The sequence below is a fragment of the Rattus norvegicus genome, chromosome 9 (genome assembly GCF_021556685.1).
Source record: "Rattus norvegicus strain SHRSP/BbbUtx chromosome 9, alternate assembly SHRSP_T2T, whole genome shotgun sequence".
In the NCBI taxonomy this organism is placed as follows: Eukaryota; Metazoa; Chordata; class Mammalia; order Rodentia; family Muridae; genus Rattus; species Rattus norvegicus.
In genome coordinates, this window is record NC_141542.1 from 41374546 (window position 1) to 41400908 (window position 26363).

General features: G+C 41.8%; 1 protein-coding gene across 1 annotated transcript in view; it reads left to right on the forward strand.

The window, feature by feature from the left end:
• The window catches only part of B3gat2 (beta-1,3-glucuronyltransferase 2), an 83263-nt gene that overhangs the window by 27785 nt on the left and 29115 nt on the right, over nucleotides 1-26363 (forward strand).

Sequence of the window (26363 nt, forward strand, 5' to 3'; positions counted from 1 at the left end):
GGATTACGTCTCCTACACTGACTTGAACATAGAAGGCATCATGGTCCCACTGGGCGTAGGGTTTGTGGGATCTGAGGCTTTTTCCTGTGACTTCGCCTCCCAATTCTCTTTGTATTGGGGTCTCCTGGATTGTTGTGCGGGTGTGGCTGGTGTTAGGAATAGGCTGCTGTCTGTTTCTATAGCTGGCTTTTGTTTTACAAGGCTCTTCAGCTTGTTCAGACCCATCTTTCGTTGTGGGAGTCATATCCTTCTCTTTTGGGAATAGACTACCACAGTTATCCTGATTCTTCTCACTCATGACAGCACCCAAAGGCAGCTTCCGATGTGCCATTAGACACACGCACGCACACACACACACACACACACACACACACACACACACACACACAATGTATATATATGACATGTACATATATGTACATTTCCATATATTCATATATTATATATACTACATATATACATTACCAATGTATCCATACACTATAATGCGGTCTCCATATTTCTTCCAAATAGTCTTTCACTTCTCCTAAGTCACTCATGCAGGTTTTCATAAATTCACTAAGTAACTCAGTTTGTTAACTTCTAAGCACTGACATGTTTTCTTTCGCTTTCACTCTGCAGTTGATCTGTGGTGTGCCAGCCTTAGCTAGTTGCATTCAGTTGAATATAACATTTGAGTCATATCCCAGCATACTGTGTGTTCTGTGTGTACTTAGAACATACACTTTAGATGCAGTGTTCTGTATCTGTCAGCCAGGACGAGTGATGCTTAAATGTTCCGTTATCCCTGCTGGTTTGTTTCCCCTATCAGGACAAAATGAATACTCACGTTCTGACTGTTGGTATTAATTCTTCCTCCTTTTACAGCTCTTGTTTGTGCCTTCAAGTTCTTTGAATCTATGTTCTTGGTACACATGCTCGGTACTTTCTGCCTGACGGATTGACCTTCTTTCTCAATACCAAGTATCCCTGGTTTTCTTGTGGTCTCTGTTTTGAAAGCCTCTTTGTTGATACATTGTATTAATATAGCCACAATAGCTTTCACAGGCTTGCTTATCTGTTACTGCATTTCTCTTCCGTCTGCTTCTGCCTGCTCTCTGTTCTGATACTCAGAAGTGTCGGCTGTAAATAGTATATAGTTAGTTCTTGTTTCTTTATCCAGTTTGCTTTTCTAATTCTCTCCTCTCAATTAAGAAGGTAATAATCTGTAAACAAACATTTATTTCAATAAGCCCTGCTAGGAAGCTCAGACTGAGTAAACAGCCCCAGCGTTCTCTGGTTGATAATTGGACTTTCTGCCTTGGGTTTTCTTTCAAACGTGTGTGTGTGTGTGTGTGTGTGTGTGTGTGTGTGTGTGTGTGTGTACAGATATGTCATTCTATCATTACAAAATAACTTTTAAAATAAGATTTATTTTTAATTTCTGTATATGTGTGTGATGGGCATGTGTGCATGCATACAGGTGGCCACAGACACCGGAAGAAGGTGTGAGGTCTCCTGGAGTAGGAGTTAATAGTCAGCGGTGAGCCAAACTCAGGTCTTCCAGACCAGCAGTCCATGCTCTTAACCACTGAGCCACCCTTCCAGCCTTTGAAAGACTTTTTACTAAAGCCCTAATAAATCTATGTATCACTTTAGAAAACACTTTACCAACATAATCCCCGCCCATCACCTTAGAGACCCTTCCCGTGTTTAATCTTTTATTAATTTGTCATGTAGTCCGAGGACATTTTCTAACAGGATAAACCCGAGAAAGTCTTTTTTTTTCCTTTCCTTTTGATTTCGAGTCTAGAGACAGAGTCATTCTTTCTAGTTCTGTCTGCTATTATTCGGTCCTGGGTAAATACCATCCCTTGTTCTGTTTACTTATTCTTGGGTATCTGTCCTGATTCACACACATCCTTATGAAACATGTAGTGCTACACATGCAGTGCTTTAAAGGCAAACAATGCCAGAGTGAGGTGTTCTTATTTTTGCACACTATGTCCTGTTTTTTAAGTCTATGGCCCTCTAGTGTGCTGCTTCTAATAGTGAAAGTTTTCTTTTCTCCCCCCCCCCAAATTGGACCTCTCATGAATGCTCTATTTATTTGGGAAATTAGAATTTGCCACAAGGTGCCTCTCTGCATTCAATACCACAGCACTCTGGTGGCTTAATAATCTGTGAGAAAAAAAATTAAACTCCAGTCTTGCTCTTCAAAGAGCTGGCTTAGTAGATGGTCACTGCAACGGGAAGCTAGCTGCCTCTTCCTTCAGAATCAGGTATGAGTTAAAGACCTTCCACTCCCAGAGTAACCACCCTGGGGAGCGTGCATGCTACCCCTGCCTTTGACCTTGTAGCAACGCATCTTTTTTAGATGAGCTGATTTTTGTAAATTCATGACATGTAGTCCCAATAGTCTAAAGCTTTTATGGCCTAGTCCCTAACAAATACCCCAGAATAGCTCTGTTCAGGAAGTCATTGGGAACAAGCCTCCTTTGGGGCTTCGATATGAATACTATATATTGTTGAGACTTCCGGTCCATAAAAATAACAGACATGATAAATAGGAAGTCTCGGGCTACAAATTATAAAACTCCAACTTGAATCCCCTTGAATAATAAGCATGTGTTGCTACTGCACCTGCAGAATTACCAGGATTTAGCATCTGTTGCAGACAAACCCAGGAGCTCGGTATAGTAAATGTTTGTTGCTTGGGCCCACATTCGTTGGGTTGAACAAAGAGCGGGAGGTGCCCTGGTGCCTCCATCTTGTCACCACATCATTTTGTAATGTGTGACTTGTAAAGCTGCCTAGCTCAGAAGATGGTAGATGGAATGCAGTATCAACAGCAATAAAGCTATCGTTAAGGACCAGCCTTGATCTATGGGTTCTTGTGCCCATGTTCAATTCATCTGACACTTTCCTATTGGATACTAAGACCCGGAGCAGTCCTGTGAGGTAGGAAGGAGAGATGGGATGAAGAGGAAGCCCTGTGGCAGGAAGTCTATCGCAAAGTTGGCTGACTTTGAGCATGTCTTCTCATCTGGGTCCTGAACTCTTTCTTCCCCTTTTCTCATTTTCCCATTCCGCCATCTCACAATGTTAGCTGTGTCCTCGGGCTGGTACACCCATTGTTTGAGAGATGACTGCAGTTATCCCAACTATCACAGCCAGATGTAGCAATGTGCCAAATGAAAAAGACCATCCTAAGGGATGAGGGAACTGTTCCCAAAACTCTTTATGCATGCGCTGACCAGTATTGCCAAAGCCCAAACTAATCACTAACCGATCTTCAGTGATCTCAAGCTCCGACATTGGGGAAGAGGTATCCTTTCCTCAGTCATTTGGAGGATGCTCCAGTCTCCATAGGAATCAAGCTGACATCATGACAATTAATAAGGGGAAGCGGAGAGGTGCTAAGCAAGCCAGGCATCCTACCATCTCTGCCACAGCTAAAAACTGCCAGCACCATTTAGTTTCCATAATAAAATTCATGATTTTTTCTCCATGTGTTTCTTGCACTGTTCTCAGTAAGGGTTTTTCTGTTGTTTTGTTTTGTTTTGTTTTTTGTGTATTTACCCACGCTGTGAAAGTCACTCTCCAGTCATATTTGCATGCCTGTAGGCAAGCTATTGATTTTCCAGTCACCTCTGTTCAATTTTCTTTTATCCATGTGTCTGTGTAAACTGTCTTAAATCCCTCGTTGAGCAATATTAGATGTTAATTAAATACCGGAGAAGAAACCCAGAGGTAGAATGATCTTAAGTGGGAAGAGGTGGGGCTGGAAAATAAGAGAGCAAAGAATATTGTTTCATTTCTGTGAGAGGAACAGAGCATCGCGTGGCCTGAGGATAAAACAGGATCCTGTGTTTTCTCCCAATTTGTTTCGAGAGAGTACTTTAGGTGGTTGGAGACGAGATAGATGATTAGTACACAGCATTTAAGGATCTTTGAGTACCACAGAGAGTTCTTCCCTTTTCTCTGAGAAGAATAAGGGATGTATAGATTTATATGAAGAACTTGGATAAAAACAGAATGAGAATCTCTTCACACAAGCTTGCTCCTATGCAGACAAGCAGAAGTCTTTGAATCAGTGTTAACTTAAGAGACCAGGTGAAGGTGGCTGATCTTGTAGTGCACTGCGCCATTTCTTACGTACTGACTAAAGTGCCAACCGCATAGATGCCTCTGTCTCTCTCCATCCTTTGGGCACCACACCACATAGACCATTTCTAAAAGGAAAGACGTGATTGTGCTTTTGAAACAGTGCTAGTCATTTATAATTTTTTTTTATCTGCTGGCTATTCTGTATCTGAGTGACTAGAAAATAAAAATGCCTGTGGATTGTTGAGGGAAGCCATCTGATACTACTAGGAAGCCCTGTTGCATGACTTTCCTTCAGGTTAGAGTGTGAACACATGTCTGGTCCCTCTAAACAACCAGTAAGAGTTCAGCAGTAACAGACTAAAGAGATAATTCTAGCAAAGTCCAACTTGGAAATTCAGTCGTTTTACAGGAGCAGGGAAGACTCAAAGATAGCTGCATTACTGAAAAGACAAGTCACAGGCTCTCCAACTCTGGAGCTCTTTGCACTACTTGAGGCAACTCGACAGGTCGGAGAACCATTTTTCTTCCCAGGAGTCTTTGCCGCTTATATAATCTGGACGCAGAAGGGTTTTGTGAGTCTTATAAATTTCAGCGGCTTCCTGAGACTTGTGAGCTATCTACTTCCTGCGGTAATGGATCTGTTCTAGGTTAGAATGTTTCGAGTTGGACCTTCTCGAGCTATCCAGGGTGGAAATGCTTCAACTTGGAGAATATTTCTCAGAAAGAAATTCGCATGCCAGTGGAGAAGCATATGCATCTGGACAAACACTGCTGTTACATGCTGAACACACTGTAAGTGCTAACGGGCTCTCTGCCATGGGCAAAGCAAAGGTGTGTAGCAAAAAAAAATCCTTGTCAAATGGAACAGCTTAGCATGTGAGAATGTGGTCGACTTGCTAGTTTGTAGTTTTCCTGAAACACTAAATATAATTTAACTTTATTGTTTCCCCTCTTCTTGATATCCACTTAAAGATTAAAATACTGATTGGTAATAGTTATATGAATCTTCACTAAACACCAAACAGTTCTCCCAAGCAGTTCTTTCTCTTATTCTCCCCTCGATACTGGCACAATAACTGCCCCACAATACATAATCCCTGTATGCTTGAGTCTCTCCAACAGTTGCTACTTCCCTAGAAACTCTGAGAAAAAAGGAAATTTAAATACTTCACGATTTGGGGCTTGGCGAGTGTGCATGGGGCACCCACCCCTCCACCCTGCCCTGCGACACACACACCTGCGGTTTGCAGTTTGCTCTCCCCAGGAGTCATCTCTGTCGCTGTAGCTGCTTCATCCGGTGAAGTCACACGGGCTGTCGAGCAGCTTCTCATTCACGCAGCAATGCCAAGCCTGACAGGTCAAGGGAGTAGCTGCCAAATCTCCTGCCGCAGAAGTGCATCTTCCTCGTGTCATGATTCACTGACCCGTAGGGTGATACTCTGAGGCAATGGGAATTTTTACCCAAGAACAGTTACCACGGCCATCTCCTTTGTAGCCATTGGTGGTACTCTGCCCTCACTCACCCCCATGTGCTTCGACCCATCAATCCTTGTCATTCCTGTTGCTACTCAGTGGTGTGGGAGTCCTGTAAACCAGCTCTGTCTTCAATGACCTTATCTGTTTGTAATCTCCAATTACTTTTCCCCCCATGAAGCAGACCGTCCTGGGTTCCTCCTGAGCTCCTCCTGTGCCAGCCTGCATCACTCTTCACAGGGTCCTGCTTTCTTTGGGTAGTGATTTCTATGTATGAGCCAATATCTGGGTGCTAAATAGCTTACTGTGACTGAAGTAATCATTTTCCTAGGTCTTGCTATCACAAGCTCATGTTTAAGTCCACTACCTTGGTGAGCAAGATGGCTCAGTGGGTGAAGGTGTGTGCAGCCCCATCTGACCATCTCAGTTCAATCCCCAGAACTGATTTCTGCAAATGGCCTCTGCCCTCCACATATACCCAGCCCCGCCAAGCACACACACACACACACACACACACACACACACACACACACACACACACACACACACAGAGTCATATACACAGAATAAATAGAGCAACCCCCTACTTACTTTGCTTTTGTTCTCAATTATATTGATGACAATATACCTAAAATAAAATATATTCATTTTAAATGTATTGTTTGATGTATTGTAGCAGACCCAGGAACCCCTGATGATAGGTTTACCATCTGACCTTTTGTAGTCATCCTCGCTTAGAACTTTTTATGTGCTTTTTCTCAAGAGGTGTGCGTTTGTTCTAGAACATCGTGTGAGAATGTAATGGGCACCATTTTGTCTCATTTCTTTCCTATTATTTATATTATATAGACATATGTGCATGTATGCTGAGATTGATTCATGTGTTGTTGAAGTAGGTGTGTAGGTGTGTGTGAGAGAGAGAGAGACAGAGAAAGAGAGGAGAGAGAGACACAGAGAGAGGGGGGAGAGAGACACACACACAGAGAAACAGAGAGAGAGAGAGTGTGTGTGTGTGTGTGTTGGTGTTATCTGTGTGTGAACTGGTGGACCTTTAGGCTGTTCTGAGTTGGGGCTGTCGTGAGAGGAGCTGCTCTAGCCACTGCTTAGGTTTGTGAACGAATTCTTTTCAGCCTTTCCTTTCCTAGAGACCAGTCAGAGGGCCAGTGTTGTCTTCCTTGCGGGTATGTAATAGTTTGGTTGTGGTTTCAGTTTGCACTTCCACAGTTATTCGACAGCAAGTAGCAAGGGTTTCCTTGGTAGTTGGTCCTTTCTAGGCTTACTCTAATCTGTTTCCTGTTGTTGCAGTTTTTAACTTGAGTTTGTTTGTTTCCTTTAAGCTGTTAGAACTTGTCCTGTAGCCCAGGCTCACTCTCAACTTTGTTTCCTGCCTTGGACATCTGAGTACCACCTGAGTGCTGTGGTTATAGGGGTGTCCTGCTAGGATTAGCTACTAGCTTTTACAAAAGAGAATGTGAGTTGCCGAGCTGGTGTGATGGCTCCATGGCCAAGTGCTTGCCACATAAATCTCATGACCTGAGTTCGATCTTTGGATCCCACACAAAGGGATGATGCCATGAGTTTGACCTCTGAGCTCCGCAAGTCCATCATGGCACATGCGCACAATTGCGTGTGCACAGACACATTAAGGATGGGGACACATAAAGGCATTTAAATTTTTTTATTAGCTTTCAGAAGATAGCAAATTTTTATTTTGGTGAAATCTGGTTTGTAGAAATTTTAGAATCTATATTGTTTTGTACAATATAAAAGAGTGTTTCTCAACCTGTGGATCATGACCCCTACGCGTGTAAATAACCTTCCTATTTACATTATGATTCATAATAGCAGCAAAATTGCAGTCATGAAGTCAGGGACTGTCCTAAAGGGACAGCATTAGGAAGGTCGAGAACCACTGATCTAAAGAATTTTTGGAGCTCCTAAGATCTCATGAATATTCTCCTATCCTTATAAACAGCATAAACGTTAGCTTTTGTATTTTTGTCTATGTTCCCCTTTTAATGAAATATTTATGAAGATGAAAATAAAAGGGCTAAGGCTTTTTTTCTGTCACTTGTTTTAATTAACAAAGGAAACCTTGGTGGGACTGCAGAGGACTCAGCAGTTAAGGGCACTTAGCTGCCTTTGTGGAGGACCCAAGTTCAGTTCCTAGCATCCCACATCCACAGGGTAGCCCACAGTCATCTGTAACTCCAGTTCCAGGGGATCTACCTCTGTGGGCCAACCTGTACACACATGGGATGCATACACACATGCAACCTAAATACTCATAGATACAAAATAAATATAAAACAAGATTTTTAGAATTGGAATCGTTTTGGTAGGTAACATGTTCTGACATGTGTGTATATATCATGGAATGTGTAGATAAGTGAATTAGCTCATACATTAATGCATAGTCCTTACCGTGGTAAGAAGGCTTACAAGCTGTGCTCCTAGCAATTTTAAACGTATTTTTTATCAACAGCATTCACGGTAATGAACAATGGGTTGTGTGGTCTTACTTCTGTTCTCTAACTAAATCTTCTGTTTTTGGAACCAACATCTCTACAATCCCTTTCTGCCCCAGCCACTGGTAGCCCACTTCTTACTCTCTTCTTCTGTGTACCTATTTTTGATTGCACTTATAAGTGAGATTATGTGCTATTTTTCTTTCTGTACCCAAGTTCTCATACCTGACATGGCTGTCCGGAGTCGGCGATGCTGTCTTACTCATCCCTCTGTTTATTTATTGTATGGAGAGTCTTCTCTGCCAATTCTCCATTGTTGGACACTTAAGTTGGTTTCATGCCTTGGTTGTTGTGATTAATTCTGCATCAAGCACAGAGTTCTTCTTGTATTTCAGAAATGTAACGTTTCTGCCACGCTGAGGCTCCAATCGAGAGCTTTGCACATGCTAAGTATCCCCTGTGTTAATCTCCAGTCCTGTGAATTTTCTCAAACACACCAATTTTCCAGCCCGTGGATGTGCCCACAGCAGTGTGATTACTGGGTAATAGCGGTTCTGATTTTACTTTTCTGCCTCGTCTCCACACTGTTTTCCATAATGGCTGTACTGATTTGCATTCCTATTAACAGCCAGCAAGTTTCCTCTTTTTCTCTGTATCTGGTTCTTTTTTTCCCCCTAACACAGATGTCCATTTGTTCGTGTCTTAGATATTGAAAACGCTGGGTTTTTTTTTCCCCTTGCTTGTCCTGCTGGCATTTCAGAAGCCAATTGACCATAAGTGAGCAGAGCTATTTCTAAGTTCTCCAGTCTCCTCTGTTTTTCCCTTTACACTAATTCCACATTGTCGTGATTACTGTGGCTTTCTACTCAGCAGAGCCCAGCAAGCCCCTCCCATGTAGCCAGTACTAGGGTTCACAGATGCATGCACCTTAGTATAATTAAATGAAGCTGATCACGTCTGATCACAGTTCCCTTTGTTTTAAAACTCAAAGGACTGAAATTTCAACATATATTTTCATTTATCAGTGATGTTAATCGTGTCCCCTGCCCATATATTCCTCATGATTCATGTTCTAGTTTGAATGTTCTTTTCTACATATGCTGTATACATGTTAAATGCATAAGAACATCCCTCATTTCCATGTGTCCAATGATCTAACCTTCCTACTTTCTCGTTTAGTCTTTTTTCCTATTTGCCACTTTAAAGAGAGGTATGTCTCTTCCAGGAGCATAGAATGGTGGTGAGTGGGGATGGGCACAAAGACTCAGCCCTGGGCTGTGTTGGAGATTGGCTGTGGCAAGGGAGGTAAGAACAAAGGGACATCAACACTCCATGCCACGGTTGGCACATGAAAGGCCAGCCCAGTTTGCTGAACTTTCGGAAGTCTGAAGTTTTCATTTTTAACACATCTCAAGTTTCTGTTTTCCCATTCCCATACACTGGCTCCAGAGTTCTGCTGTGTAGGCAAGGCTGGCATTCAATTCGTGGTCAATTCACTCTCCAGGGTGCTGAGATGTAGGGGTATACCATGACATCGGGCAACAAATCTCACTTTAAAATAAAACCAATAGGTCAAATCAAACATCCCTGTGGGGTCTTATATGGCTACACACTCCGGCATGCAAAGCCAGTCTGCACAAGCTTTGAAAACTTGTGTATGAAACATGACTCTGGAAAACAAAGTAAGTCTCATTCAATGAATAGGCATAGCAATCCCTTGAGCATTTATAAAGCAGGTGTTCAAAACCTATTTAGCCATGTAAAACACACACAGACACCACACACACACACACACACACACACACATACACACACATATTCTTTGATAATTTCACACACATATATAGTGTATTTTTAATCACATTCACCCTCATTACCTTTCTTATTCCTCTTCCACTTCTACTGAACTCCTTCTCAAACTATCTTCCTACTTTCATGTCCTTTGAGTGTGTGCATGTGTGTGTGTGCATGAGTGAGTATGAGTGAATGTGAGTGTGTGTGTGTGTGTGTGTGTGTGTGTGTGTGTGTGTTCTACTGAGTTTAACTGGGGCTTCCTGTATGTGCATAGCTAGAAAATTAGTAACTAGAGCAGGGGCAACTTACCAGTAGCTACACCACTGAGAAAAATGGCTTCCTTTCCTCCAGCAATTATTTGCTCCAAATTCATAGCTCCAAAAGGAAATGGAACTTTGAGAGCTCCTCCCTAATTCATAGTGGCATTGGTGGGACCAAAACTATACAGACCTTGTGTAGGTAGTTAAACTCAACCTTATGAGTTATGAATGGAACAGCCATGTCATGCATTTATGAATGGAACAGCTATGCCTTGCATTTATGAATGGAACAGCCATGTCATGCATTTACGAATGGAAGACCCATGTCATGCATTTATGAATGGAACATCCATGTCATGCATTTATGAATGGAACACCCATGTCATGCACTTATGAATGGAACAGTCTTGTCATGTCAAAACACTGTTCCCCATCCTTTGACTCTTACTCCTTTTCCAAGATGGTTCCTGGCCCCCAGAGCGGAGATAGGATACCCCACCCCACTTAGGACTGAACTTTCAACGGTCACTTTTTCTCAGACTTTGACCAGTTATGAATTTCTGCCTTACCCACTGCCCACTACAAAAAGAAGCTTCGCTGGCCAAGACTGGAAGCAGCAGAAATCAGTGGATAGAAACATAATTATTTAGAAGCCATTGACAACACGTGCATTTAGCAATATAGCGGTAATTTGGTTCCCCATGGGTGCCTAGGACCTCAACAGCCATGGGCTTCTGACCAGGTATAGAGAATTGTAGGCATGGATTCCCTCCTGTGGAGTGGACCTGAACTTCAACCAGTAAGTGGCTGCTTAGCCCATAACAGTCATGCTACCCTCACATCGCTAGGGATCTTCCCCGCAGGTTGGTACAGTAGCTCCAAGAGCTCACAGTTGAGTGAGACTGCAGATGGCTTTTCTCTCCCCGTGTCTCCCATAGCACCGTCCAGCACTGTGAAAGCTTCCAGCAGGGGACAAGCATCTGGTTGGAGTCCATCTCCATATCTCTGTCCTGGAGTGACTGAGTGAAATCTTCAGCAACATGGTCTCAGTGTCTTGCTCTGGTTGGTGATGGTAGACACTTATATTGCTTGGGGACTTGTGAGGGTCCCTGAGAATCAGCCCACAGGGAGGCTTCCCATACTCGATGTTGGGAATTGTGTTTAATTAGCCTGTGACTTCTGAGAGCACATTCACCATCCAGAGTCTTTTTGTTCAAACCCTTAACTTTAATTATGTATTTTTAATTACCTTACAAAGCAGATTTCCATGTGGTTTTTCAAACATCCGTAGTTTTGGTTAATACTCCCCAACCCCGACTCTTCTCCATCTTTCCTGTTTCTGCCCTTCTCTACTTTTAAAATCGCTATTCCTGTTTCTGAAGGTTCTTTCCCCTAGATCCTTTATAGCATTCTGGCCTCTAGAGACACTCCAAGTCAAACACACAAGTCTTAAAATTCACAGCTAGGATCCACATATGAACCAAAAATGTGTGGTGTTGCTTTTAAAACAGATTTTAATTTAAAAAATTAGACATGACAAAGTTTCCATGGACTCCGCACTCAGTTTTCACATTACACACATAGTGACATGCCTACGGCCCATTTAATAAGCTAAGGTTAAGTATAGTCTATTCTTCATTAACATGTCCCAAGATACTTTTCTGTTCTGGGATCCTATCCACAATCTCTCCTTGCTTGCATTCAGGTACCCTGTCCCCTTAGCTTCCCTTGATTTTCTATATTTTTGGTAATTTGATAAGTAATGTATTATTTCTTTCTATGCCCAAGGTCCTGGCACCTCATGTGGAGATATAGATATAGATATAGATATAGATATAGATATAGATATAGATAGATATATAGATATAGATATAGATATAGATATAGATATAGATATAGATATAGATATAGATATAGATATAGATATAGATATAGATATAGATATAGATATAGATATAGATATAGATATAGATATAGATATAGATATAGATATAGATATAGATATAGATATAGATAGATATAGTCTTCTTTTCAATTATCCATTGTTGGACAGTTAAGTTGGTTTCATGTCTTGGTTATTGTTACTAATACTACAACAAACATGAGAGTTCCTTTTGCACCTTGAAAATGTTATGTTTCTGCCATGCTGAAGTCCAATCGAGGGTCTTACCTGTGCTAAGCAAGCATCTCTCCCCCAAACCCCCATGCTGATCTCCAATCCTGTGAATTTTCCCAGACACAGCAATTTTCCATCCCGTGGGTGTATTGGTCAGCATCTTGCCAGATATCCTTCAGTTGGAACCATTTGATTGAGGTTGTGGTACCTAGAGAAGCGAATCACAGGGCAGAGGACCGTTGCCATGACACTGTGTACTTTGTTGTTCCACTGTTCCACAATTAGCCATTAGGTTTCAATTAATATGGATGGGTTCACTTAAGGTTTTATTTGGTTGATCGTTGAATGTTCTCCCTTACCTTCTGGCATTGCAAGCGGCGCCAAGCTCATCTAGTGTAGTTTCCACTGCAGATGAAGAGTCAGCTGTATTCTTGGAATTTGTGTTTCCTTCTGTGCTAGAATGGCGTTAGAAACTACCCCATCTACAGCCTATAAAAGTCATCTCCTATAAAGGGCATATACGATGAATGTAATTTATCAGTGATGACGTTGACCTTGATAATCTAGCCAAGACAGGACTTAGCAGACCCTTCACGTAGAGGTAATGCCCTCTCCCCTCTTCCATTTGGACTCTTTTGGGCACAGCATATGTAAGAAGTAGAGAGTTATGATCTACAGTCTCGGGATTACCAGTATACGTTCTTTGGAGTTCTTTATGCAAAATTTGACTATTCCTCCATTTATCATGTTAGTGCAGAGTCACTGTTGTTTCTTTTACAACTTCAGTTGTGATCAGTTTCTCTATTTATGCTGTTCTAGCTAAGCAAGTGATGCCTTTTATGTGCTCCACACTCACACATAGGTGGGAGATTTAGCGTTTGGTTTGCTTTGGTTTCTGAGCACTTCCTGCTTTCTGGACCATGCTTTCACACTGCTACCAGCACGCCATGGCTTCCAAACCCTCAGCTTCTAGCACAAGACAGTATGTGTGTGCTAATTGGGTGTGGGTCCATCTGTCCATCGATATCCTCATAGAACCATGTCCATCCGTATCATACCACACAGTGTTCAGAATGAAGTTCGCCGCACTCCTCCATTACCAGGTAGAACATCAGAGACTCCATTTTTAAGTTCTCACTCAGGGACTGAAGTCCCTAAAGCCAACATCTGCCACCAATCATTCGTGAAAGCACACAGTGGAAACACAGTGGGATGTCTCTTTCGGGATTCCTACAATGTGCTTAGTGGCTCCTGTTGTCCATGCCTTAGGCTCAGCTCTTGCTAATGTTCTCTAGGGAGCCACTACAGACCATGGATCAGGTCAGACATTTGTCAATATTCTCTCATAACACCATTTCCTTTGTAGCCTTAACCAGAAAAAAATGCATACATGGCTAATTTTGCGATGGGTCGTATAACTGCTTTCTCTCTCTTAGGATGTTGGCTTTGTGAGGTGAAGGCCTCACATCCCTTGCTCAGAGCCAAGCATGCATCATGTCTCCTGCCCAGTGAGATAGGAGAAAAGCTGAGAATGCCATCCTAAGGCCATTTCTGCTTTCTGGCATTTTTAGATCCTCAAAATAATTTGCTTATGCATCTCCAAAGTTCACAAAGTAGAAATGGCACTATGTGGAAATTAAAAACACACGTGCACATGCACACGATTCATAAAGCCATGAAGCGGACAGCATACCATGTAGGATGAATAGCGATGAGATAAGCAGGGACTAGTTCAAGCGTTCGAGCCCCTGAGGGCACCCGTGTCAGCTATTGCCTTGGGAGGGACCAAACTGTCACAGTTTAAAGCTGCAGATAATATAGGAGTTGGATATTAGGAAGTGCCAGCCATCATGGAGTACATGGGTGGTGCCTTCCTCCTTCCTTAAGGAGATGCTGATGTAATAAAAAGTGTCACTGGATGTTTTGGTTTGCTTTTTGGTTCACATTCCGTTTGTCTAGAATTTGTTCTATATTATATTATATTATATTATATTATATTATATTATATTATATTTATTATATTCATTTAGATGCCTTTTGACGGAAGAGGGTTGATTCAGATGGAAAGGGAGTTCAGGAGGAAGTAGGAGACGTAGAGAGAATAGAAACTGTGATCAGGACATATTGTATGAAAAAATTATTTTCAATAAAAGACAAATAAAACATTAATAAGCTCGGATTACCCAAGATACAATTCATAAACCACACAAAGCTCAAGAAGAAAGAGGACCAAAGTGTGGATGCTTCAGTCCTTCTTAGAAGGGGGAACAAAATACTCACAGAAGGTAGAGAGAGGTTGGCTGGGACTTGAGAGGAAGCGAGGAGGGGGAGGGGGAAGGGAGCAGGATCAGGTGTAGGAGGAGACAGGGATGATATACAGAGGGTCGGGAATTTGAACAGAGGTGTGTAGCATTGGGGGATGGGGAACTGGGGTAGCCACCAGCAAGTCCAAGATGCCAGGAAAGCAAGAGGCTCCCAGGACCCATCTGGGATGAGAGTAGCTGAAATGCCCAACAGAGGGGAGGGATAACCTGTAGAGACCACATCCAGAGGTTAGGCCAGGTCCCCGGTTGGGGGATGGGGCCACCCACTCCTCTCCAAATTTTTAACCTAGAATTACTCCTGTCTAAAGGAAATATGGAGACAAAGTGTGGAGCAGAGACTGAAGGAAAGGCCATCCAGAGACTGCCCCACATGGGGATCCATCCCATATACAGACACCAAACCCAGACACTATTAGGGATGCCAAGAAGTGCATGCTGACAGGAGCCTGATATAGCTGTGTCCTGAGAGGCTCTGCCAGAGCCTGACAAATACAGAGGCAGATGCTTGCAGCCAACCTTTGGAGTGAGCACAAGGTCCCCAATGGAGGAGTTTGGGGGAAGGATGAAGAAGCTGAAAGGGTTTGCAACTCCATAGGAAGAACAACAATACCAACCAACCAGAACCCCCCAGGCTCCCCAGGGACTAAATCACCAACCGAAGAGTACATGGAGGGACCCATGGCTCCAGCAACTATGTATCAGAGGATGGCTTTGTCAGGCATCAATGGGAGGAGAGGCCCTCGGTCCTGTGAAGGCTAGATGCCCCGGTGTAGGGGAATGCCAGAGCAGGGAGGCAGGAGTGGGTAGGTGTGTGTGGGAGGCAACCTCATAGAAGTAGGGAGAGGGGTGACAAGATAGGGGGTTTCCAGACGGGAAACCAAAAAAAAAGAGGATAGCATTTGAAATGCAAATTAATAAAATATCCAATAAATAAAATATAAATTAAAAAATGCAGAAGAGCCACTGATCTCTCAAGAAAAGTAAGTACTTCAGTCGGAAGAGAAACACCACTCTAAAATTTAGCAGATAGGAGACCTCAAAACAATATTTTGAGGGTTACCATAGTCATGTAACTTTTTTTTTAATAGTAAAATGTTACAATTGCTTAGGGAAACAAACATCTGAGGAAATGCCGATTGTATCTTGTGTGTCTTTTGTAGCCATCGAAGGTGGGGGAACTACTCTGGACGTACATTTAGCTGTTTATCTTTGCTGTTTAAACCCTGTCCATTTAATTGAAAGCTGTGGCAGCAGGATTAGCTGACAGAATATTACAGTGGTATTGAGTAAATAGGAAGACAGTGCCTTTGGGGACCAGACCTGTCCATAATATTAAAACTCCTTCCCCTTCATGCTTTGCGTCCCTTTTAGACTGGGACTCAAATCAGGTCCCTTAAGGGGTGACTGTTATGTAAATGCCATTGTGCATTAGGAAAGTAACAAAGCCGAAACATGGAGAATATTTTAGTTACTAGAGGGTAGTTAGTTACTTGAGGTAGTTACAGTCTGTAACATCGTTCCCCTTCTGAGCCAACTACAGCCAAAGAATCCTTAAGGAAGGTAGACTGAGTGAAAGGACACAGAACAAAGGTTAGATCCCAGGAGGGAATGAAGAAGCCCCGCAAATAGCTGTGCTATTTTCCTTTGAAATGTCCTGTGCTCTTTAGAGGACAGTGCTCCTGCATGCAGCGACTGAGTATCTGACTCTGTGACAATGCCTTCGCCATTGACTCTCAAGGCGCTGCCAGGTTCCAAGGGCTTCTGGACACACTCAGCATTTTAACTGTTTCAGTGACAGTCTCATCTCTAAAAAAAAAAAAAAAAGCATACTTGCAAACATCACCCTGCAGTATCACCAGGCTTTCTCTGGTCCTGCCTGTCACCTCAGCATCATGTCCTCTGCAAGAGTGAAACCCCAGCTGATGTTACCTCTGAGCGACTCCTAGGTCAGTCTGTTCTGTGGGCTGAATCCTATGCACCTTTCATGGCCTAACTTAAATGAAAAGCCTACACAAAGACACCTTAAATCCATGGCCATGCATGCTTACTCATATACTGTTCCTAGCTCCCCCTTCCTTCCTCCCCACCCCGTGTGTGTGTGTGTGTGTGTGTGTGTGTGTGTGTGTGTGTGTGTGTGTGTGTGTGTGTGTGTGTGTGTGTGTGTGTGTGTGGTACCCATGTGGTTGTCAGCTCTTGGGAGTCTGCTCTCTTCTGCCACCTTGTGGCATCTGAGGGTCAAACTCACCGGTCAGGCCTGCACACATGCACCTCAAACCCACTGGAGCCTCCCCACTGGCACTCCCCCCCCCATAAAACTTTTGCCCTCTGTTTGATTGTGACTGTCTCTTTTACACACAACTTGTTGGTTTCACATTTATTTAAATGAGTAGATGGCACGTCCAAACCTGCCAAGTATTATTTGGGGTGTTAGTGGCAGAGCACAACTTTATTTCTATGAATAAGGAAAGCTAGAGTGATGGCTTCAGCTGTTAAAAGCTCTTGTAGGGCACCCAAGTTCAGTCCTCAGCACCCATATAGGGCTGCTCTAAGGGACCTGGAACTTCAGATCCAAAGAAACTGACACCCTCTTCTGACCTTCACAGAAGTCTGCACTCATGTGCATGTACTACACACACACACACACACACACACACACACACACACACACACACACACAGAGAGAGAGAGAGAGAGAGAGACAGAGACAGAGACAGAGACAGAGACAGAGACAGAGACACAGAGAGAGAGACAGAGACAGAGAGACAGAGACAGAGAGACAGAGACAGAGAGACAGAGAGACAGAGATTTTTTAAAGAAAACATTTAAAAGAAGTCTGTGAAATGGAATGGTAGCAAATTAAATACACTTCCACCAAAACACAAGAGTCTATGCTTGGTGTCTTAAAGATATAAACCATTCTAATAATGGAAATAATACATACGTACCAAACTGAACCAGGTTCTCTGTGTGTTTGGAAGACAAGGATATATTTTAGCTGAAGTACGTAAGGAGGAAGAACTTGAATATGTAGTGAATTGGGGTCAGGATAGATTGTGAAAACTTTGGTAATTGGTCTTTGTATTTGTCTGTTTGATTGTTTAAAGGTGCTATGCTCACCAAACCGATGTGTCAGTTCTACACTGGAGCAGTCAGTGCTAAGGTTAACAGAACATGAACTCCACATAGAAATGCAAAGAACACAGAACAGTGGTAAAAGCTTCAGAACTGAAGGGAACTGTCAGGGGGCTGACACCACCTGGCCAGGGATTCACATAGCTGTGACAGCATTCCAAAAGTTTGGCCCCAAAGTGAATACATGCACAGACAATGGATCTGAGCAGAGGTTCCAGAAACAAACCCACTCAGATGTGCACAACTTCTTTTTAGCAAAGGTTCAAAGGTGACTGACTCAGTTGTACTCACAGCATATAGATGTGAGCCTAATGAGCCGTACTAAACAAGCCATGCAGATACCGTATACAGGTTGGAAGTGGGCCCTAACCTATGTGAGCGATTACTCCTGCTGCAATGACTTAGAACTCAGTAGACCTTTTAAAAAATTATCATGAAAGTTGATGAACTAGCACAGGGTAATCAGAAATGATTTAGTATAAAAGTAGCAGAAACTATAAAAATAGTCATTTCCCATCCGACAGTGAACAATGCAATAAGACTTTCTTTGCCTGGGATGCTTCACGCCCTTAAATCTTTTTAGAACAAGGTGGGTTGTGAACAATGAATAGAGTTGGGATGCCGGGCTGATGGGAGACCTAATTACTTCATACTCAGGGCACGACTTGCATCCCCATCACATTTGAAAAACCCTCCCAGCAACTCACTTCTCTTCTCTTCATAAAATTATTTCTCAATTTATAATCATTTTTATTGTCACTTTTGATGATTTCTTCAAAATTAGCATGCATTAATAATGAGGGTCATAATGACATTGTCAATCATGTGTGTCTTTGTACTTTACCCCTAGTCACAGCTCATTATCCTCTCTTGTTTGTCACACCCTCCCACTGTTGCCCTCATGCCCTACAAATAGTCCCTTGTTCTTTTATGTCCTGTCATTCATATGTGTATGTATGTAGACAGGCAGGCAGATAGACAGACGGTGGGTGGATGGATGGATACATAGGTAGATAGGTAGATAGGTAGATAGATAGATAGATACATACATACATACATACATGCATACATAGATACATAGATACATAGATAGATACATAGATACATAGGTAGGTAGATACATAGGTAGGTAGATACATAGGTAGGTAGATACATAGATAAATACATAGATAGAGAGATAGATACATAGATAGAGAGATAGATACATAGATAGAGAGATAGATACATAGATAGAGAGATAGATACATAGATAGAGAGATAGATACATAGATAGAGAGATAGATACATAGATAGAGAGATAGATACATAGATAGATACATAGGTAGAGAGATAGATACATAAATAAATACATAGATACATATATAGATACATACAGATATATACATATGTATGTATGTATGTATTTCGTGGGGCATTTAGCTATATATCTATATTAAGTAACCTTGCCCATTGCTTACATAGAATATGTGACGAAGGCAGCTTAAGACAGTAAGAGTTTGTTGTGGCTCCAGGGGACAGTAGAACAAAGCAGGGACATCATGGCAGCAAGAGCTTGAGGCAGCCAAACACACTGCATTCTCTCTCAGGGAGGAGAAGGAAATGAACACTTGGCTTAGCTGATTTTCTCCTATTCTCTGTAGTCCTGCCTTACAGCAGCTGCCTACATTGATGTGAGTCTTCCAACTTCAATAATTCTTGCCAAATTAATCCCAGAGGTGTGTTTTAAGGACAAGACTGATCAAGAACTACTTCATAGGTTTATTTCCTTGGCAGCTCTAGATAAACGGTTCTCAGCCTTCCTAACGCGGAGTCCCTTTAATACAGTTCCTCATGGTGCAGCGACCCCCAACCATTAAAGTATTTCTTTGCTACTTTGAAGCTTTAATTTTGCTATTGTTATGAATTTTAATATAAATATCTCATAGGCAGGACCTATGACATGTGACCCCTGTAAAAGGGTCGTTCAACCTCCAAAGGGGTCATGACCTTTGGTTGAGAAGCACAGTCCTACATCCTGTCATATGAATGGTCAGGTCATTTTTGCAAATACTGTCATTGTAGAGCATGATTTTGTTATGTCCTCCAGTTCTCTCTAACATTCCCAGACATACAGCGGACCCCTCCCCTGACTGTACCTCCCAACTCCTGCTTTTTCACAGCCTATACAAGGGACATTGAGGGTCTTTACAATTGTTCTCTATACATGTATTTTTAATACATTTTTAAAATCTAGAGTTCACCTACGAGAAAAAAAAAACATTGCATTTGTAGTTCTGAGTCTGCATTAAACTTCACATGATGATCTCTGGCTTCACCTATTTTCCTGTGAATGACATATAAGTTGTGTCCTTGATGACTGAACAGGCTACACCATGTATCTATCTCACATTTGTTTATCCATTCATCTGTTGATACACATCTTGACAGACTGCAAACATGAATAGTACTACAGTAGATGTAGTTGGACAAGTACGTATGTGGTTTGTTGATCCCAGTTCCCTCAGGTATATGCCTGTATAGGTAGGTCTGTACAGCTAGGTCAAAGGGTAAATACATTTTTAATGTTTTTGTAGAATCTTTATCCTGATTTCTTCACTGTCTTGACTGATTGAAATTCTCACCAATAGTATATGAGGGTTTTGTTTGTCCCTGCCCCACATTCTTGCTAGCACTCCCCCCTTGTTTGTAGTCATTGTAAGTATCGTGAGATATAATCTAAGTGTAGGTTTTTAATTTTATTTATTTATTTTGAGATATGGTCATCTTTCTAGTTCCGCATTATGTTTTTTTTTTTAAAAAAACAGCAACAGTTGTGGCAACATAAGCTTTAGAAGTGTATTATATGACATTGTCTAACAATTAACTGCCTTTTAAACATTTATTTACTTTTATGTGTATTGGTGTTTTGTGTGAACGTGTTTCTGTGTGGGGGAGCCAGATCCCCTGGAACTGGAGCTGCCACATGGGTCCTGGGAATTGAACCTAGATCTTCTGAAAGAGCAGCCAGTGTTCTTAACTGTTGAGCCATCTCTTGCCATTCGTACCAGTATGATGCCATCCTTGCCTGTCCACGCTATAATTTAAGGTCTGGTGTTATGATAGTGACCACGTTTCTCCTTCTGAACGGGATGGCTTTCACTCTTCAGAGATTTCTGTGCTCCCATATGAGTTTAAGGATTGGGTAATTTGTTTGTTTGATTGGTTTAAGGTTTTCTGTTTGTTTTCTCTATTCCTACAGAGAATGTCTGGAGCTCATTCTGTAAACCACTCTGGCCTCCAACTCACGGAGATCCACCTGCATCTGCCTCCCATATGCTGGGATTAAAGCCTGCACCCCCATGCCTGGCTATCAGTTCAGTTCTGAGTTTTCATTCCCCCTCTCCCTCCCCCTCCCCAGCTAAGGATGTTAGACATTTTTCTCATGCATTAATTGTTTCTCTGCTTTTGTGAATTTCCAGTCCTATTCTTTTTTCTCCTTTATTGATTGGGTGAATCGTTTTTATGTTTAAATTTTTTAGGCTTTTACAGATAGTAATTCCTTGTCAGATGTACAGTTGACACAGATTTTTCTCCCATTCCGTAGGCGCTCTCTTTGTTCTGCCGGAAGTGTCTTTCCAGTACAGAAGTTTTTAATTTCATCGGATCCCATTTGTCACTTTTTGCTATTACTTCTTAGGTGGCTAGAGTTCTTTTCTGAAACTCTTTGCCTGTGCCTATATTGGGAAGTGTTTTCCCTAAATCTTAATCTAACAGTTCCGGTGTTTCATTTTCTTGTATTGACATCTTTGGCCTGTTTTGACTTTTGGTGCAGGGTGGAAGATGTGGACCGTGTCGTTCTTCTGCATGTGCATGTCCAGCACCAAGTCTTTCTTTAATTAATTTTTAGTTATGTGTATGTGTGGGGGAGGGGCGGCAGGATGTGCCTGTGCATGCAGTTGCCCGAGGAGGCCAGAGATGTGGAATTACACATCTCAAAGGTGGAGTCATATCTCACACCATTTCTTGAAGAAACTGCCTCTCTCTTTTAACATACTTTCCATTTTTGTCAAATGTTGGTGGCTGAGGCTTGGTGAAATTACTTCTGGGTACCTTTTCCATTGGTCCACATGCTTTGTTTTGGTGTTAATAAGATGCCATTCTTGTCTCTCTGGATTATAATTTGAGGTCAGGTATTATATCGACTACATTTTTTCTTCTAATTAGACTGCGTTCCCAGAGTCTTCCGTGCTTCCCTGTGAATTGAAGTTTTGTTTTCTTTTCTCTATTCCCATGAGCAACACCATCCTTTTGATGGAAATTGGGTTGGGTCTATAGATTGCTTTTCAGAAATTCAACTATTGTCATAACACTAATTCTACGAATCTGCAAGCAGTAAGAGTCTTTACCTCTCTCCAATTTCTTCCTTCAGAACCCTAAAGTTTTCACTATATAGGTGACTGGCAAAGGCTATTGTAAGTGTCTCACTTAGGGTTTTACTGCTGTGAACAGACACCATGACCAAGGCAACTCTTACAAAGAGCAACATTTAGTTGGGACTGGCTTACAGGTTCTGAGGTCGAGTCCATTATCAATCAAGGTAGGGGCATAGCAGCATCCAGGCAGACATGGCAATGGAGGAGCTGAGAGTTCTACATCTTGATCCAAAGACAGACAGAAGACTGGCAAAGCGACACGGTTCCTCCAACAAGGCCACACCACATTCTGACAAGGATGCACCTCCTAATACTGCCACTCCCTGTTGACCAAGCATTCAAACACGTGAGCCTATGAGGGCCCAACCTACTCAAACCACTATATTGAGTGTGACTGTGTCCTAATTTCTTTCTGAGCAAGTTTAGAAAAGCTACTAATTTTTCTGTTGATTTTTTTTTGTGCTGGATAATTTTATGTCAACTTGACACAAGCTAAAGTCATCTGAGAAAAGGGAATCTCAAGTCAGAAAATTCCTCCTTAAGATGGGGCTGTAGTTAAGAGTCTAGGGCATTTAATTAGTGATTAGTGGTGGAGAACCCAGCCAATTGTGGATGGTGCCATCTCTGGGCTAATGGTCCTGGGTTCTACAAGAAAGCAGTTGGAGCAAGCCAGGAGGAGCAAGCAGTATCACCCTTCTGTGTCATAGGACCTAGTGTTAGGTAGGTCCCTATACTGGCTGGCTTTATGTGTCAACTTGACACAGCCAACAGTCATCAGAGAGAAAATAGACTCAGTTGAGGAAATGCCTCCATGAGGTCCAGCTTTAAGGTGTGTTGTCAATTAGTGATCAATGGGGGAGGGCCCAACCTATTGTGGGTGGTACCATCCCTGGGCTGGTAGTCCTGGGTTCTATAAGAAAGCAAGCTGAGCAAGTCATGTTAAGCAAGCATCACTCCGTGGCCTCTGCATCATCTTCTGCCTCTAGGTTCCAGCCCCGCTTGAGTGCCTGTCCTGACTGACTTCAGTGATGAACAGCAATATGAAAGTGTAAGCCAAATAAACCCTTTTCTCCCCAACTTGTTTTTTGGTCATGGTGTTTCATCACAGCAATAAATAACTATCACAGCCCCTGTGTTAGGTAGGTCCATGTATTAGGTAGGCACTGAATGTTAGGTAGGCTCCTGTGTTCCGTAGGACACTATGTCAGGTAGGCCCCTATGTGTTAGGTAGGCTTGTGTGTGTTAGGCAGATTTCCGTGTGTTAGATAGGTCCCGGGGCCTGGCTGGTTTTGTGTGTCAACTTGACACAAGCTGGAGTCAAGAGAGAAAATAGCTTCCGTTGAGGAAATTCCTCCACTGAGATCCAGCTGTAAGGCATTTTCTCAATTAGTGATCAATGGGGGAGGGCCCATTGTGGGTGGTGCCGTCCCTGGACTGGTGCCCCTGGGTTTTATAAGAAAGCAGACTGAGAAAGTCATGTAAAGCACTCCTCCATGGCCTCTGCTTCAGGTCCTGCCTCAGCTTCCTGTATGAGTTCCTGTCCTGACTTCCTCTCATGATGACCAGTGATTTATCAGTGTTAGCTGGATGAACCCTTTTCTCCCCGAGTTGTTTTGGTTATGGGGCTTCATCACAGCAATAATAACCCTAAGACAAATTTGTTGTATCTGGATACCTGTCTAAAAGTATTGAAACTCTTAAAAGAGTTTTCTAACGAGGTCTTTCGTATTTTTTTTAAGTATAAGACTACTCTTTCTACAGATGCGAATATTGATTCTTTCCTTTCCTATTTGTATCCCTTTCATTTCTTTCCCTTGCCTTACTGTTCTAAAAGCTAAAAGCATCAATCAATATATTGATGAAAAGGGAAGAAAGGAGATGCCTTTGTCTCATGCCCAACTTTAGAGGACATAGTTGGAGTTTTTCCTCAGTCAGTATAATATTGCCATAGTTTTTTATATTTATCAAGATATTCTCCTTCTATTACTATTTCTTCTGGAATTTTATCATGAAGGTACATTGAAATGTGACAAAGGTCTAATTGACTGGTCTGACCAGGGCTTCACGTTCCTGGGAGACTATTTACTCTTTCAGTCTCGTTGCTCATTACACTGCTGTGTAATTTGTTTGCATCCTCTTGACTTGGTTTTGATAGATTATATAGGACTGGGAATTATCTGTTCCTTTTAGTTTTTCCATGTTTTTTTGAATATGTTTTTAAAGTATTTCCTAGTGATCATCTGGGTTTTGTTGGTGTCTAATCTAATGTTTCCTTTCAAAATCTGTGATCATTTGGGTCTTCCCTTGGCTGATGTTTGATAATTGTTTTTCACATTTTCAGAAATCCAACTCTGTTTCATTGGATCTTTATTTTGTTCTTTTAGTCTCCATTTCATTAATTTCTACCTTAGTGTTATTTCTTTCCATATACTCCTTTGTGTTTGGCTTATTCTTATTTCTCTACGATGTTAAGGTTCAGCGTTCTCTGTCTCTATTGTTGCCGTTATGTAAACACTTGTATCTGTAAGCTTTCTTCACAGATATCTCTCTGCTTTATCCCAAAGGTTGTAATTGGTTGTATTTGCAGTCTAAGAAGTTTTAATTGCTGGTTTATCAATGATTCGCTGATTATTCAAGAGTGTTATTCAATCTCCACATATTATCATAGTTTCTATTGCTATTTATTTCTAGTGTTAGTCCATTACTGTCTGATGATATGAAAGTAATTAGTTCAATTTTTGTGAGTTTGTTAAGACTGATTTTCATGGTTTGATTGTAAAATGTCACTCATAGGTCCTGTGTTGAACACTCGGTGTCTATACTGTGAATTTGTAATCCTAAAAAGCCTGTATAAAAGACACACAATCCAGATGTTTTGTTTACAAGCCAAAAACCTAGATTGGGTCGGTTTAGGGCTGTACTAACATTTCCCAGCTGTAGGTTCCTTGTTACTTGCTGTTTCTCCTGGCTATGCGTTTCTGGTTGCTTCTTCCTCCTCTGTCTTCCTCTCCTTTTTTATTTCTTCAAACTTCCAGTCCCACCTTTTTCCTCCACTGCCCAGTCACAGTCTCTAGCCTTTTATTGAGCAGGTAAATTGGGAATAAGGTTCACAAGGTATCCCTTTGAGTGATCTGCTCATCAGAGGCAACCACATCTTGAGGAAACAGTATTTTAGCATTACAATACAGGCAGCATCAGACCAACCCACTACAGATGTCCCTAGCTGCTGGCACTGTTTGGGAAATTTTTAGAAACTTTAGGAGGTGGATCCTTACTGTGAGTTCCTGGGAACTCCCTTGAGGTTTTATGACCCAGCCTTACTTCTGCTCATGTCTGCACACAATATGGATGACCAACCTCCTGCTCTGGCTACCATGCCCTCCCTGCCCGATGTCATTTATTTTTGTTATGATAACTCTCTGGAACTATAAGTCAAAATAAAAGTAAGCCTTTTGTCTCGTAGGTTACTTTTGGCAGTATATTTTATCACAGAAATAATAAAGGAACTAAGATTACGTTATGGATGAAACTGTGTGCTGTTTTAGAGAATGTTCTATGGAATGCTGAGAAGAGCCTCTAGTATGCACGCCCACGGAATACCTGATCTATTTGGTATATGGTATGATTACCTCCAAAGTTGGTAGTTTTCTGAATGACCCATTTGGTGATAGTTACTGAATCAGTGATTATTATTATGTCTGGCCCCTTGTGTGCAGTAAATGCTTGTGCTGCAGAATTGGATGTCAGTGGTTGGTCCGTGTATTTGTAATTGTTTTATCTTTTATGGGCTTTTCTTTCTTTATCTCCTCTGAACATTTTTTTCTTTCTAGTCTACTTTGTTAGATATATATAGTATACCTTGGTTTCTGTTGTCACCCTCCAACTTGTCTTGTTTCTCCTTGGAATATAATTTCCCAACCCTTTGCTTTCCAATCATCGTTATCTATGATACATTTCTTGGGGTTTTTTGTTTGTTTGTTTGGTTGGTTGATTGGTGTAATGATGTTTTGAAGTTGGTTCAAATATAGTTCCTTTACTTTCCGGTATCCATCCTAAAGTTTTTCTGACCTTCTCAAAGGATTTCTTCTGGGTTAGCATTTGTTTCTCTTCTTGTTCTCATGAAATTTATTTGAACACAAGCTCTTGTGAGTGTTTCCTTTCTCTCTGCAGATAATTCCCTTAAGTTTATTCTGTAGTATGTTGTCACCTTAGGTTTATTTGTGCTTATCTTAGAAGGTCTTTATTTCCGCGTCACTTTTACAAGATAACTTTGCTGGGTATAAAAATCTTAGTTG